Source organism: Vicugna pacos, chromosome 10 (genome assembly GCF_048564905.1).
Source record: "Vicugna pacos chromosome 10, VicPac4, whole genome shotgun sequence".
Taxonomy (NCBI): domain Eukaryota; kingdom Metazoa; phylum Chordata; class Mammalia; order Artiodactyla; family Camelidae; genus Vicugna; species Vicugna pacos.
Window position 1 is genome coordinate 57,787,769 of NC_132996.1, and position 14,834 is coordinate 57,802,602.

Consider the following 14,834-nt stretch of genomic DNA (forward strand, 5'->3'; position numbering starts at 1 on the left):
TCATGTTCCCAGTAAAGTAATTTGTGTCCTAGTCTATAAAATGAAAGACAATAAAATCTCATATACTTTTTGGGAGAATTAAGTGAGATTGTTATCATATAATAGGTGTTATATAAAAGCTATTAGAAATTCATAATGAATATAAAATATAACTTTGAAGGTGCAAATTAAGGATCTTTATCATCTTATAATACTAGAAAATATGTTGTGATCTTCTAAATTTTGTAGGTTATAAACAGGATTTCACTTTTTTCAATGAGCTGCTTATATTAACAGAATCTTACTTTCTTTGCTTACTACCATCTCCCTCACCTCTCTTGATTCTTTTCTGTTATTGGGAAGAAGAGTTTAATATGTATATAGTGATCCTTTTCTAAAAAGCCTTTTCTTTAGCATTGGTTTTACATGCTTTTACTTAGCATTTTAGTTCCTAAAAATTTATTCTTATTTTATGTCACTGATACCAAGAGAGGAAATTTGATTGTCTTGAGCTTTTTCCCTAGAACATAATCTCAAGTAGCCCAGGAAACTATTAACTTGAAACAGATCTTTCTCAAAATTGTAGTATCTGATAGTCTAGATTATTCCAGGAATATTATTGGATTAGATACAATAAAAGAAAATAATTCGACTTGGTAAGAGGGAATACCATTTTTAGTTCTTTCAGGAAGAGTTCATTAAAAAATTCTTTTTTAATTTTTAAAAAATCATTAACCCTTTTTATATTGTAATTGATTAGTTTACAAAAGAAGCCAACATCTGCTAACTACTAAATTAATACTGTTACCCCTAATGGAAATGTATGATATAGCATTTTCTTGGTTTAAAAACTTACTGATAATACTGAAATAATTTCAGTATTAAAATTTTTCTTTGACAATTTTTTGCATGACTTGTTTCCACAATAATCCTGTAATAGCTGTAATAATTCACAGCTACTCCCCTGAGTTCCCAGCTTTGAAAAGCTGAAACTTGAAAGAAACAAACACCTCTAGAAACCGTGAATTTCTAATTTTAAAATCTAAACAGCTGCATCTGCTCCAGTTAACTCTGAGCTTTACTAAATAGTTGATGAAAAGAAAAACAAAAACTTGTAAGTAACGATTAGCATTTCTGTACTTTCAGATGATTCTGTCTGCCTTTTGCTTTTTCACTTTTGCTGTATTGAAAGAAGCTTCATAAGTTTTCTTACTTTTCTGACATATTATCTGTCTAAGGTTTTTATTATGACTATACAAAGCTTCCAAGAGACAAACAGTGCTTGTGATTCTTTTCCATATAATAATCAAGGAATTCATATTGTAATTGGTTTTATTGGGTAAGAATTTAAGCTGCCCTTTTTCACCTCTTTCCCAACCAAAAAAATTCTCTTATGAAAGTCTGTTTGAAAAGCTTCCAATTTAAAAGCTTTTCAGATAAGCGTTTCAAGATCAAAAATCGTTAAATACTTTTGGAAAACATTTTTAAAACACTTTTTCTGACCACTATTATTAATCTTCCACAAATTATTTTCTTTAAAGATCCATGTTAGTAACTATTTTTATAGCATATATGATATAGTATAATGTCTTGGGTAGTATGAACTAAACTGTAAAATTGTAGGCAGTCTTTTAACATCAGCAAGTATTATATTGATTATCATATATAATCATGGAATTTTTCACACAGATTTTCAGTTTATGTTTCTTGGAAGATTTGCACAGGTATCGTGTTTAGCTTTGAATACTGATTTATTCAGCTTGAAAGTACATAATCATTATGCTCACAAAATTTCCTACTTGTAAAAACTTTATAGCTAAAAGTGTGTCAATTAGTACAGAATCATTTATCTGACAGTTTTTCCAAACTTATTAATCTAGAAATCATTTTATTGACTGCCATTTGTTAGGTGCATGTGTTTTTATAGCAACTACCTATCATCATCTCCCTCTCTCTCCTTTAAATAGTATTTATGAATCTTTTTCTTTTATAGTTAGTTATATTAGCATCCCAGTTTCAAGGATGCTGGGAAGGGAAATATAATAGATTGAATTTTTAATTGCCCACTCTAAGTTGACTGTAAAAGAGAAGTTAGTGCTTCTACTTTTGATTAAACATTATTTTGGCAGTTTTGAAATACACACTTTTTCCTTCACATTTATTGGTTTGTTATTTAACAGTTTAACTTAGATAGAACTGAACTGACTGCTTTATCAAACTCATTCTTCAATAACAACCTACTTGGCCTTTTTTAAAGTAAAATGGAATCTGTTAAATAAACTTACAATGCTTTTGAGTATAAGTAAAGACTCTTGAGTGCTAAACACTAAAAAAAGGACTTTTTAAAAATTGGAAGTTAAAGTGTCACAGGAAATGAAATTTCATTAAGCAATAATTACCTTTTCTAATGACCAAAGAAAAATGATTTTTATAACAATATAAGCGAAATGTAGATATTAAATCTGTAATATTTGTGATAGTTAATTTTCCAAGCATTCCTTACTCCAAAGTGTTTTCTAAATAATTTCATTCTTCAACTTTACTGATTTTAAAATTAAAAAGTTACACCTAACAAAGGTACTTTCTGCTACTTAAGTAATATTCATTGTTCTGTTATTATGTCTCTGATATACATAATTTTACTTTATTTTTATTCTTCACTTGGTCTTACTTTTCTTATTTTAGAAAACATAAGACCAGTGATGGGTTATATTTATTAGACTTCGTTTACATGAGATGCTTTTATATGTATATATATAAATATATAAATATGCTATATAGGCTTGCACTAATAATGGCATTGTTATTAACCAAATATAATTAAGCATCAACCCTACAATTTCTGAACGTTGGTCTTTCCTTAATTCACTGAGATACATGCCCACTTAAAATTATTGGCCAGATCTTTAGAAATTATGAATAAATCTTATACATAACTCAGACTTAAATGTCTAGGAATGCTTAGAATATAAGATTCTCTATAATATGTATTTGAAAGTTTGCACCACAATAAAAAAAGTTTCCAAATTACATACATGAACGTTAATATCTGTTCCAATGTGTAGAAGAATTATCCTGTATTGTCTTTACAATGTTTATTTATAGCATCTATTTACTATTTACTTAAATTTTATCATCCTTCTATAACTTGTTTCATTGCCTGAGGTTTTAGTCTGTGTTCTTCAAACTAAATTTCCATAGATTTATAACTTGTAACTTAAAGCGATTTTACAAGGAGTTCAGATTTTGAAGAAAAAGGCATTCTGTATTTTGCTGCCCTCCTGTGGACTATCCAGCACATGCTACCTGCAGTTAAGGACCTTTGCTTTATTACATTCTTGATGGGAATTAATGAAGATATCTACTTAAAAAAAAACAAAAACAGAAAGATACAGTCTCAAAGACTTTTTTTTTAATTTTTTAAAATTTTACATGTCATTTTAGTCATTTTACAATGTTGTGTTAGTTTCTGGTGTACAGCGTAGTGACTCAGTTATATATTTATGTATATTCCTTATCTTATTTTTTTTTAATTTAAGCTTTTAAAAGATATTGTATACAGTTCCTTGTGCTATATACAGTAGGACCCTGTTGTTTATCTACTTTATATAGTAGTTAATATCTGCAAATCCCAAATTCCCATTTTATCCCTCCCTACTCCTTTTTCCTCTGGTAACCATAAGATTGTTTTCTATGTCTATAAGTCTGTTTCTGTTTTGTAAATAAGCTCATTTGTGTCTTTTTTTTTTAGATTCCACATATAAGTGGTATCATACGGTATTTCTCTTTCTCTTTCTGTCTAGCTTCACTTAGAATGATGATCTCTATCATTCTCAACCATCCATGTTGCTGCAAATGTTATTTTATTCTTTTTTATGGTTGAGTAGTATTTCATTGTATAACTGTACCGCAACTTCTTTATCCAGTCATATGTCAAGGTTTGCTATAGTGAGGAGCGGAAAAATGGGATGGTAGTTGGAGGGGAATGCAAGATCGAAGATATTTGGTTTGAGTTTTGTTGTTCTAAAAATAGAAAATATTGTGATATATTCGCATAGGAGTGATCCAGTAAAGAGGAAGAAATTGAAGATGCAGAAAAAAAATAATCATAGAAGCAAAATTCTTGAATAGACAGAAGAGGATGGGCTCCAAGGCACAAATGTAGGGTCAGGGTTGTCCTTAGATAGAAGAAGGGACAATATATAGGTATAGTATGATGGTGAGACTTTTGATTACTTCTCAGTGAAATAAGAGGCCACTTGTCAGATGAGAGTGGAGAGGGGCAGAGGGAGTTAGAGATGTGATGAGAGAGGAAAGGCTGAAAACAATGGACTCAAAATGTGAACTGACTAGAGAGATTTCTGACGTTGGTAACTGGATAAATGTGAATGTCATTAATTAAGAGAGGGCATGCAGGAAAGAAATCATCTATGCATTGATATGGGGCTGGAAAATAAGTTCAGTGATAAACATGTTCATTCAGAGATGTCTCTGTTTCCCTCAGAACTTCCAGGGTGAGAAGAAAAGTCTTAAGAATGAAATCTTAGGAAATACTAGCATTTAAGGAGCAGAGCCAGTGAAAGAGTGAAAAGAGGTATTAGGAGAACCAAGAGGGAGCTAGGTCTTGAAAGTCAGAGGAACAGAGGGCTTGAGAAGGGGGAAAAATGAATAGTAGTGTGTCTCTATTGGTTCCTAAAGTGTGGTACGAATACCACCAGAGGTGTGCACGCTTTTAGGTGGTTCTTAGATTAACATTTTTTAATTTTAGCATTTGTAGCTTATTCTAATGGGCATTAGAAGAAATATATAACCAGCACATCAAAATTGTGATTCATGAAAAGTGGTACTGATTTTCCCTTTGAACATAAATTAAGATAAGATTAAACGGTGCATCCATTTTAAAAAAAAACTACATAAATAATGGTACTGGTAACTATGGGAAAATCACAACAGTATTTGATGAATGAATAGTGTGGGAAGCTCTGGGTTTAACAGTTTAGAAAATCATTTGCTGAACTCATTTTATCAAAAGTATTTTCTGTAAAATTAGAGAGATACCTACACTAAAACAGTAAGAACAAACTTTAGGATAATGGAAATATTAAAGTGAGCTCTCTCTATATAGTTGAATTACTTTTAGAACTATTGGCATAGATTCTAAACTATGTAACTCATGTTTCATCCTGTCACTGTGTGACTAAAATGATTTTAAAGCAAATAGTTAATGATACCAAGCATTGTTCTTTAGAAAATATATTAACAGGACATACAAATAAGGAAGACTTTTTAAAAACTCACTTGTTAGAAACGTGAAAAAGTCAATATGTGTTTGGAATAAAATAGTAGAAAATGTTGGCAGGTGAGTGAAGAAGTAGGGCATTTTTCACCAAGGTATTTTAAGCCCCGACATGTCATACACATAGAGCAAGTGGTCTTATTCTGTCTGCAGGACTGTTGGAACTACGTTGCTGTAGCTTAGCTATGATGCTCCAAGGACTGAGACCAGGGACAACAACTAGACTGTCACTTTAGATATTTCAGTAGCATTTCTTGAAGTCAGCTAGGGTTGGGTAGCACTGCAGCTTGTCACTCACTTACGGAATACTTTTGTTCATTACCCTAAAAATAAGAAGTTGCAAATTTATTCTCTCTCTGAGTTACAGAGCTTAACGCATTAGGTGTGCGAATGCTCTTTGCCAGTGTTAGGGTTACTATCTTGAGTCTCAAAAGGAAGTCAGCTATATTTTTGAGGAAGTAAATTAAGTTTAGATCATGGTTCTGCTTCCTTTTTGCTCTGTGTGTGATGTGGGGACATCCACTGGAAGGTGTCGTTAATCATATTTTGTGATCACTTATCTACAGATAGGGTTGGAAAGTTATATTAAGACATCTTTGTGTGTGGGTTCCATTCTGCATCAGGAGCTTTCTGTGATTCCTACACTCACATCACTAAGGACACCGTGATTGTACACACCAGTAAGAAAATATGAAGGATGAGCAAGATGAGGTCTGTTTTATCTAGTCCTCACTAATGATTGAACAGGATATTTTTAATATGGTTTGTCACTGCAGTTGTACATGTCTCCTGATAGGAACTGAAGGGGGCTAACTTCTAGTTATAAATACTTCGTAGTAAGTTAGGCAAGTTCATTGGATGCTGTCTTTTTTTTTTTTTTTTTTTTTTACTTGCTCAGTTCCATTTATTGTTGTAGATGTTTTTGGAGATATTTCAGTTTGTGATGCTAACTGATGCTTTGCTATCTCATGGCAAGCATTTGCATAATTCTTCCTCATTCAAAAAGATTACTCTAATTGACAGGACTCTCCCTCCTCCCCTCCCTCCATCTCTTTGTCTCCTTCTGTGTCTCTGTCTCTCTCTCTCTCTCTTTCACACACACACACACACACAAAATCTGTGCTGCATTGGTAGAGTGGGCTTTTTTTCTTTAAAGTGACTTGTGCCTCAGAAAATTCTTTATGTGCACTGTGAACCAGCTGGTTGAAATGAATTCCCAGTTTTTGGAATTTTTGTTTAATACAGTGAGCACCAAGTATTTAAACCCCTTTACAAATTTAATCACTGAATGTTTTTTTTTCCCTCAGTGATGGAAATACTGCAGTCTGATAATCACTAGAAAAGAGCATTGGTGAGATTTAAAACACATATGACCGAGGATACCTGGCATATGTATGTGTGTCTGTGTGTATGCTGGTTTGGGGTTTTCTCTCCCTTTTTCATTCAATGTTAGTTATTACTAGTAGTAGAATTTATTTTATTCTAAACTACTGTGCTCACTGACCAAGAAAATCTCAAGCATCTGTTACTTTTTCTTAACCACCAAAATTTACTTAGTTGTGATCTCGAAAATGCAGGAGAAATTTAAATCAAATTTCATTACTGTTGAGCACAGCTTTGGATTTCTCTTGTCTTCTCATTTAGTTGCTTTTTATAACAACAGATCTAAATTTTCCATTCAGAATTTGCCACACTCAAAGCAGTTTAAACCACTTTAGCTGTCAGGCATTAGTTAATAACCCAGTCAGATCACAAACATCCAAAGTGATGATTATTAAAAGAACAAGCATACCAAATTTCAGGAGAAGGTCAGTAGCAGCTGAGGGTACCTGGTGTTGATCAAGTCTTGATTCCTGGTGTACCTGTAATAATATAGCTGATTTCCCTCAGTGTTGTGAGAGATAGCTAGAGGAAAACCTACCCTGAACAAAACAAAGAAACAGTTCACCACCTCTCTCCCTGTACACTGCCTAAAAACCGTAAGTGTTAAAAATTGGGAGAGAGCAAGGTCCTGGAAACCATGTTATTATGTGCAAAGTGGCCACTGAGGTGAGTGCCTCCAGGTGACTTTCATTTGGTGACATAATGCAAAAGGAAATAGTATGATACTATCATTTATTTTTCTGTGCTTTTCACTTGATTTAATGCACTGGCCGTATGTACTTTGATGATGTAGATATGCTCAAATCAAAATTCCCAAACTCCTGAAGTGGGTCTGCAATCAGGCAAGTAGAGAATTTACTGAAATCTGCAAGGTCTTGCTCAAAATGTTCAGTGCCTCTGAAAGCTATTTTTTTCTTTTAACCTTAGTTTAAATATCATACTAACTACCCATACCAGTGTAAAGAGCAAGTCCTAACACTCTTTTTCCTCATATCTAAGTCCTATGAGGTATTACTGGATTCAGCTCGTTATCATGGAATAACTAAGATCTTGTGTTCTCATTTAGAGATATTGTCCTTATAATTCACTTAATCTGAGGAGTAAAAATGACCAAGTAGCCTTTGACATTTCATTAGCCTCGGCCTTGCATTATATCTTTGCTCTAGAAAAAGGGTGAGCCTGATGGCAACAAGCTTCTTATGGCAGGCCCCTTCCCAGCTGTGCATGTCTCTGTGCCTTCATCTGTAGTTTGAGGAAGAGCACCAGAGTTAAGGTCTATTGATTTTCCTACTTGATTTCTTTCCTTGATGTCAGCAGGTGACTAATCATTTGAAGCTGGAGAAAGGAGAGGTAAATGTAAACTGCAAAGCTTGTGAATAGCTAGGAAATCTCCCCGGCGCCCCCATCCACCCCGACCTTCTGTTTGTTGTTAGGCATCTTCTAGATATGAAGAATTGAACGAAGCCAACTCACCGCAATCACTGTGTGATTGACTCAAATAAATATGCTTAATTTAAGCTCACTGACTACATAAGGGCTTTAATATCATTCTGTCTTTTGCCAAGACAGTGGAAATTGTACCTGACATGACATGATGATGCTGTTGTGGGTAACCTATTTTCTTTACCACATACACCCTGCTTTCCTAGTTCCCTGTGTTTGCTTAGTGTTGTTTTCAGCAGCTCTTCCCTATAACTCCTTCCTGCCCTCCCCCTGCACAAAAATTCTAATCTTGCCCATCCTTCAAGGCCCACTTCTGCCCACCGGGTCCCTTAATTGTAAGTAATGTATAACCAGTCATTCTACCTGCACCTCTCCTTCAACTCCTGAGACTTACCATTAGAGTTACTTGTGCACAAGACACAACTCTCCTACAAGACTTCTCTAGCTCATCGAAGCAGGGACCAGTCCTTTCTTCATCTTCACACCCTGGCCCACCATGCATTCCACATCCTTCTCACCATGTTTAGCCCAGAGAATGTACTCAGATAGCAAGTTAGCCGATCGTATTTCAAGTCTGAACTACTGAGACTACCTAGTAATAAAGGGTAGGTAACTTGTAACCACACACCGTTTACCCAGAATGCTTTATACCAAGCCCCACTCAACGTACATATAGGGAGATCTTCTTTTACTATCTGAAGCTCCCACACCATAGCAGGGAGAGGAGAAAAGGAATTATAGTGTCTCACTTGTCCACTAGAAGATGACACATCCTAATAGCCTGTATTCTCCTACCTCCTGTCTGCACTGTTTTTAATGAAAGTTGCAAACAGATGTCCTTATTGACCCTCATTGAAAAAGTAACATTTATGGGTAAATCAGTAAATGTGAGAAAAATCTGTTGGATTTATTTCCCCAGCATTCTCGCTAGAAACAAATTTCCCTAGGCCGAAGTAAGACAGAGGTTCAAATTTAATGATGATGATGATGATAGCGATAGTAGGAGTTGTGGCAATTAATTTTCCTTCTTTTTCAGTGTAGTGACCTTTTCTAGTAAACTTCCAGTGAATGTTTAAATTCCCTTGTTTGGAGATCGAACCTGATCTTTCACATTTCTAGACGAAGTCATAGCTGTGGAGAGCTTGGATTCCATCACTGGAGTCATTTCTTCCACAGCCTGCATGTCCTGGTGTCTGTGTCTCAGCTGGTGCTGTCTTTGCTCCCTGAGCTTTAAGAGAGCACACTTAAAGCGAAGGCCACGTGGCAAGACAGAGGGGCCAGTTTACACCCAGTTCTTCTTTTTCTCCCTTAAAAGGAGACAGGGAGTACAGGTCTGTAGAAACCAGTGCATCTTTGAATTCTTGGGCAATCCAGATTCCCCTACCATGTGTGAACAGTGTTCCCCAGGATAGAATTTGACTCTAGAATATGTAGTAATTGGTAATCAATCTCTGTCTCTCTCTCACTAGTTTTTGAGGTCACACACTTTTCTTAGTTTTTCTTTTTTAAACTCACTTCTGACTCATTCACTTACCATGACGGAATGCCTATGTAATTCTGAGGTTGCTGATTTCAGGTCTTTAATATGGTCTGTTTTCGAATTGGAGTTGTACTTTTAAGCTCAGTTATTACGTAAGCATTACTTTAAAACTTCCTGCAGAGAATTTCATTCAGCAGTAATTGCTGAGTGAGAACAAGTCTAAGGAGCATTACTTCTGTTGAAATCACTACTCTTGTCTTTCCAAGTGGAGGACACAGCCCAGGACAGAGGAGGTGAGGCAGCTTCACTTGTCTCAGGTGCGGCCGTCAGCAACCTAGGTTTCACCCAAACGCGAGGAGTTTGGTATGCTTACATTCACAGTGGTTTCAGCAGTGGCATTTCCTGAGACTTCTCTTACCATAGGACAGTAGCTTATCCCTCCATCTCAGATAAGGAACCTAGACACGGAGAAGTGAATTAATTGATTTGCCCAAGTTAATACGGTAAGGCTGCAGCTAAAGCAGGATGCGAATCCATACTGTGGAGTGGTCCTCTTGGAACAAGGTCTGCAAGACTTTGTCAACAACCTCTGGAGGTGGAAATCTTAAAGGACTCTGTTCCCAGTAAGTTTTCTTACTTCTTCAAGTATACCTTTTACTCTGTGTGGTACCAAGCCCCACATGCCACCCACAGTTAAAGTTTCCTGGTACTATTTTAAAGTGATTTTGCATAGCAATGGTGAGCAACTGAAAGATACACTTTTTTCACTTCACAATTTATTTTACTACCTTTTCTAAAACACATATTATCTTACTAGAGAAATGAATATGAAATTTTGAGGTAGCTAAAACTACAGTAAAATAAAACATTCACAATATGTTTCTAAGTTACCTGTTTACCAAAAAAAAAAAAAGAATAATTTGAGTGCAATTGAGGAAAAGGTAAGGACAAAGACAGATACTCTAAAAAGTCACTCATATCTGTTAAGAGGACAGTGTTGGTTTTCCATCCAGGTACCTTTTATTTAATTGAATGCTTCCTATAAGGTAACTTTTCTCATAGGCAGAGGAAAGCAAACTTTAGAGTATATAATCCTATTAGTGTGACCTGCCCGCCTACCTTGCCCAAGCGCAGAACAGGGATGGTAGGAATATTTTTAGAATATTCCACTGTTCACAAAGACCGTTTTTCTGACATATGTTACTTTGCCTTCAGCAACATAAAATTTAAATTTGAATTTTCATTCCCATTACAAATCAGTTTAATTATTATTTGTGTCTAAGAAATTTATTATATAGTCAGAAACATAGGGATATTATACATATTTGTTGGGTAGGGGGAAGTATGTTAGAGGGAGAAAGATTTGCAGAAAGACTGGAGCCAAAGTAGCAACCTAACAGGAGTTTTTGAGCAGCAAAGAGGCGAGTGTTGATTAACTTAACGTAGACTGTAGTCCATTTTCAGATTGTAAGGCAAGGAATCCATGCTATCTAGTAAAAAATGTCCTTTACAGGACAGAGCAGACTGTGAGGCTAATCTCTAAATCTACTAAATATTTTAGGATTTCGTTATGCTGAGCAGTTTAATATGAATTAATTGCTGTTTTCTTCTGAATGACTGGTGGAAGTGAACTCAGTACTGCTTCCAGCATCTCCCCCCTCCACACACACATACATACAGGTGCACACACCAGAGCTGAAACTGAGCAAATATTTTGATGACTGCTAAGAGCCAGTTGCTCATACTAAAGATTCTGAGTTGGCTATAACCAGCAGACCTTGTTAAAAGAGATTACTTGGGATAACTTATTCCTTTGCAACTTTTCAGGGAGATAACAGTAATAATAGTTTACCGTGTGCTGGGCAGTGGTCCAGCTCTTTACATTTAATCTCAGCAGTGAAGTGGATACTACCATTAAACAACCTGCAGTTGAGGAAACTGATACACAAAGAAGTTAAAAATTACTTGCCCTGCTACAGATCTAGAAAGTAGTAGAAACAGGATTTGAATTTACTTAATCTGGTTCCAGTCCATGCTCTTACCTGCTATGTCAAGTGCTAGAAGAACTACACGAGTCTGTCAGTAGTTTTACTTGGCTAGCTCTAGTTACTTGGCTCTTACAAAGTTCTGATGTGTCTCGGTTTTGTGGCATTTCTTTATTATAACCTCAAGGATCCTGCGGAACCCTAAAGGATTCCTAACCCAACCAGGAATTTCTTACCAACTTATGAGGTTCAGAAGTAAAGAATTCTTATTAACAAATAAATGGATATCCAACTCTAGTTAGAAAATCCGTATTCTAGGACCTTTGTAAACAGAATTAACATGAGAAGCTAGGAGATTTCCTTAACCTTAGTCATGATAGCGGTTCCTAAGAACTTAGTTTACTCTGAAAATCTGTTTAGCCACAGGATAAATTGTGCCTTTATCCCTTTGGAGACTTATAGTTTGGCAAGGTATATTAAATATTTAGTTGTTTTCCAGAATACCCTTGTAGGGTATGTTAATATTAATGACACAATCTATGCAGGCATACTCAAATCACTGAAAAGGATGTTGAAATGTCTTACGATCTCACAGCAACTCCAGAATCAAAAATACCCTCTTTGGAGTTTCATGCTTAGTTGATATTACCTTGTACTCTCCTCCTTCTAAGAAAAACCAGACTGCCAGCATTTGAATTAAATGCTAAATGTTTTGCAAGCAAGTATAAAGCATTAAGCAGAGAAAAGTTGTTTCCATTTTCACATAGGACCTTGTTATCTAAAGCATTTCATTTAAATCATGTAGTTCAGAAAAAAAAAAAAACCCTTTCAAGGTTAGTCTGAGCCCTAGAATCTCCTCATTTTTGCATTAGCAAAAGATAATAGTCATATTCCTGGAAGATGACTGTTACTTTTTAGGTGTCTTTCCATTTTTCCTTCTCCAACATTTTCTTATGTTTCTTTAATGAGAATATCATTTCTGCCTTTGCTGGGAAGACAAGCAATATTTTTCCACATAATCAGCTTTTTTTGTTTTCCCTTTGAGCTGGAGTAGACCTATACTATAGATCAAAGAATAGAACCTTTTGTTTTTTTCTGAAATTCTTTAGTTCTCCCTCAGACAACTGGAAAGAGTGATTTAAAAATTAGGCAATATGGTGGGGGGAAGGTATAGCTCAAGTGGCAGAGCGTATGCTTAGCATGCACAAGGTCCTGGGTTCAAACCCCAGTACCTCCTCTAAAAATAGATGAATAAATAAACCTGATTACTTCCCCTCCCTCACCAAAAAATTAGGCAATATGACTTTCTATTGTTAGCCTAGATAATTATGTATATCTCACCAGAGTGCTAATAATATACTAGTCTGTTTTTAACTGTCAGCCTAAGAAAATTAATAGTAACAGTTCTAATGTTAAAGCAGTGTAGTTTTTACTTGATCATTTTATTTTATTTTTTATTTTTTGCTTGATCATTTTGATTCTGCCTACTTTCAAGAAATACCCTAACATAAACTTCTTATTCTTCTTTTAATTCCCCCAGTTTCCTGAGTTGGAGGGCAAGACATTCTTAGAACACACAGGCTTGCTTCAAGAGGGTGTCTGGGTTTGAGGTCATACAGGAGGACTAATTTTAGCTTCAGGATCCTTTGCACGTGGTATCTTATAAATTACCTGTAAAGCATTTTTAAATATTACAGACATTTTAAAAGATGAAACCAATTAAATTTTTACAATGGGAAGAGGGTGGGAGAGATGCAAAGGTTGGAGGAACGGGTCAACTGTAGAAAACACAGCGAGAATCTTCCTGTTTCCAGTGTTAAAGGTTTGTCCTTTTGCTTTAGTCAACCTGTGTCAAGATGAAAAATGCTTTCAAGGCAAAGTCACCAAAGCTGAAGGCAATGAATATTCATTAGGAGTAGCATATGTTTTCCGATTATCAGTATCATTGTCATGTTTCCTCTCTGCTTTTAATTGTTGTACTTATTTATATCCCAATTAAGACAGTAAATTTTAGTCAGTTGGATGTAAAGAGTGGGTTGTTGTCATTGCTGTTTTATTTTAATACTTTTATGCTTGGTTTCCCCATACTTACCTGCACGTACTAGATGGTGAAGACAGAAGTGGAGGAAAATCAGTGACTTCTTTCCTCTCAGGAGAATCTGGAGAAAGAAAGTGACTACTGTTGCTCATGGCTTCTTTCCTGTTAGCCTCCAGGGCCCCACGCCTTCTGTCTCTATCAAATCGTACTTCTCATTGCCTCCCAGACACAAATAAGAGTCCTGGTCCCATTGCTTTGCTCAACACACTATTCCTCCCTGCCTAAAATGCCGCCTTCTCTACTCTTTCTGCTAAAGAGGTCCCCTGTTGACTAGGAGAAAGCCAAGAAGCATTGTAGTAAAATAGAACTGATCCATATCCCCAGTCTACCACTTACTTACTGTTTGACCTTAGGCAAGTTATTTAATTTCACTGAGACTCAGTTTCCTTATCTATAAAATTAATATTTCACAGGGTGTTTTTGAGGGGTAAGTGAAAGAAAAACTACAGAAGTACTCAAGAAATATTGGTTCCCTTCCTTGTAGTCCCTCCTTTTTAAGTTCTCTGTTTTCAAGTCCTATGTATTCTTCACAATTCAAATTCTACCTACTCAAAGCTTATTCTCTGAAGCACTTATTTGACACAGTAGGCTACCTCATTATCGTTTGTTGTCGTGTATTTACTGTCTCCCCAAGTTGCTTGTAAGTTTCTTGAGCGCTAAAGCTCTCTTGAAACAGAACCTTCAGTTTCTGACGTAGCCTTGTGGAAAACGGTAGCCTCAGATGTGTGATAGTGCAGAACTGGAAGATGGGAAGTGACTCCCTAAGCGTACAGTCTCCTTTCTCTAAACTGGTAAGTTGAGAAAGGTTTTGAGTCCATTACGTTTTCTTGGCACAATAAGGGAATTGGCTTGATAAGTGCTTTCCTAAATTATGGAATCTGAAAGGGAGTCATCAGATCCAGAAAGAGACTTTTTGTGCTTCCATTGCTGCAAAGATAGCTTGATTGGGTACATATGTCTCTTTGAGACAACATTTTCTTAAGGAAAAAAAAAATTTTTTACAGCATGTTTGAGTGTTGTGATAAAGGAGAAAAGTTACCTACATACTCTCACCCAAAGAATTGTCCTATAATAGGAATGTAGGCTTCCACAAACCATGCATCTTCAGCAGCAGTGCACATGGAACAGAAAAGAGGAAGAGGAAACCTGTTCAGCTAGCCAGATCCCTGC

At 35.7% G+C, this 14,834-nt stretch overlaps 1 protein-coding gene across 2 annotated transcripts in view; it reads left to right on the forward strand.

Moving 5' to 3' along the window:
* TTC17 (tetratricopeptide repeat domain 17) overlaps window positions 1-14,834 on the forward strand; it is a 101,125-nt gene that overhangs the window by 48,477 nt on the left and 37,814 nt on the right. The gene's annotated exons all lie outside the window — the stretch shown is intronic.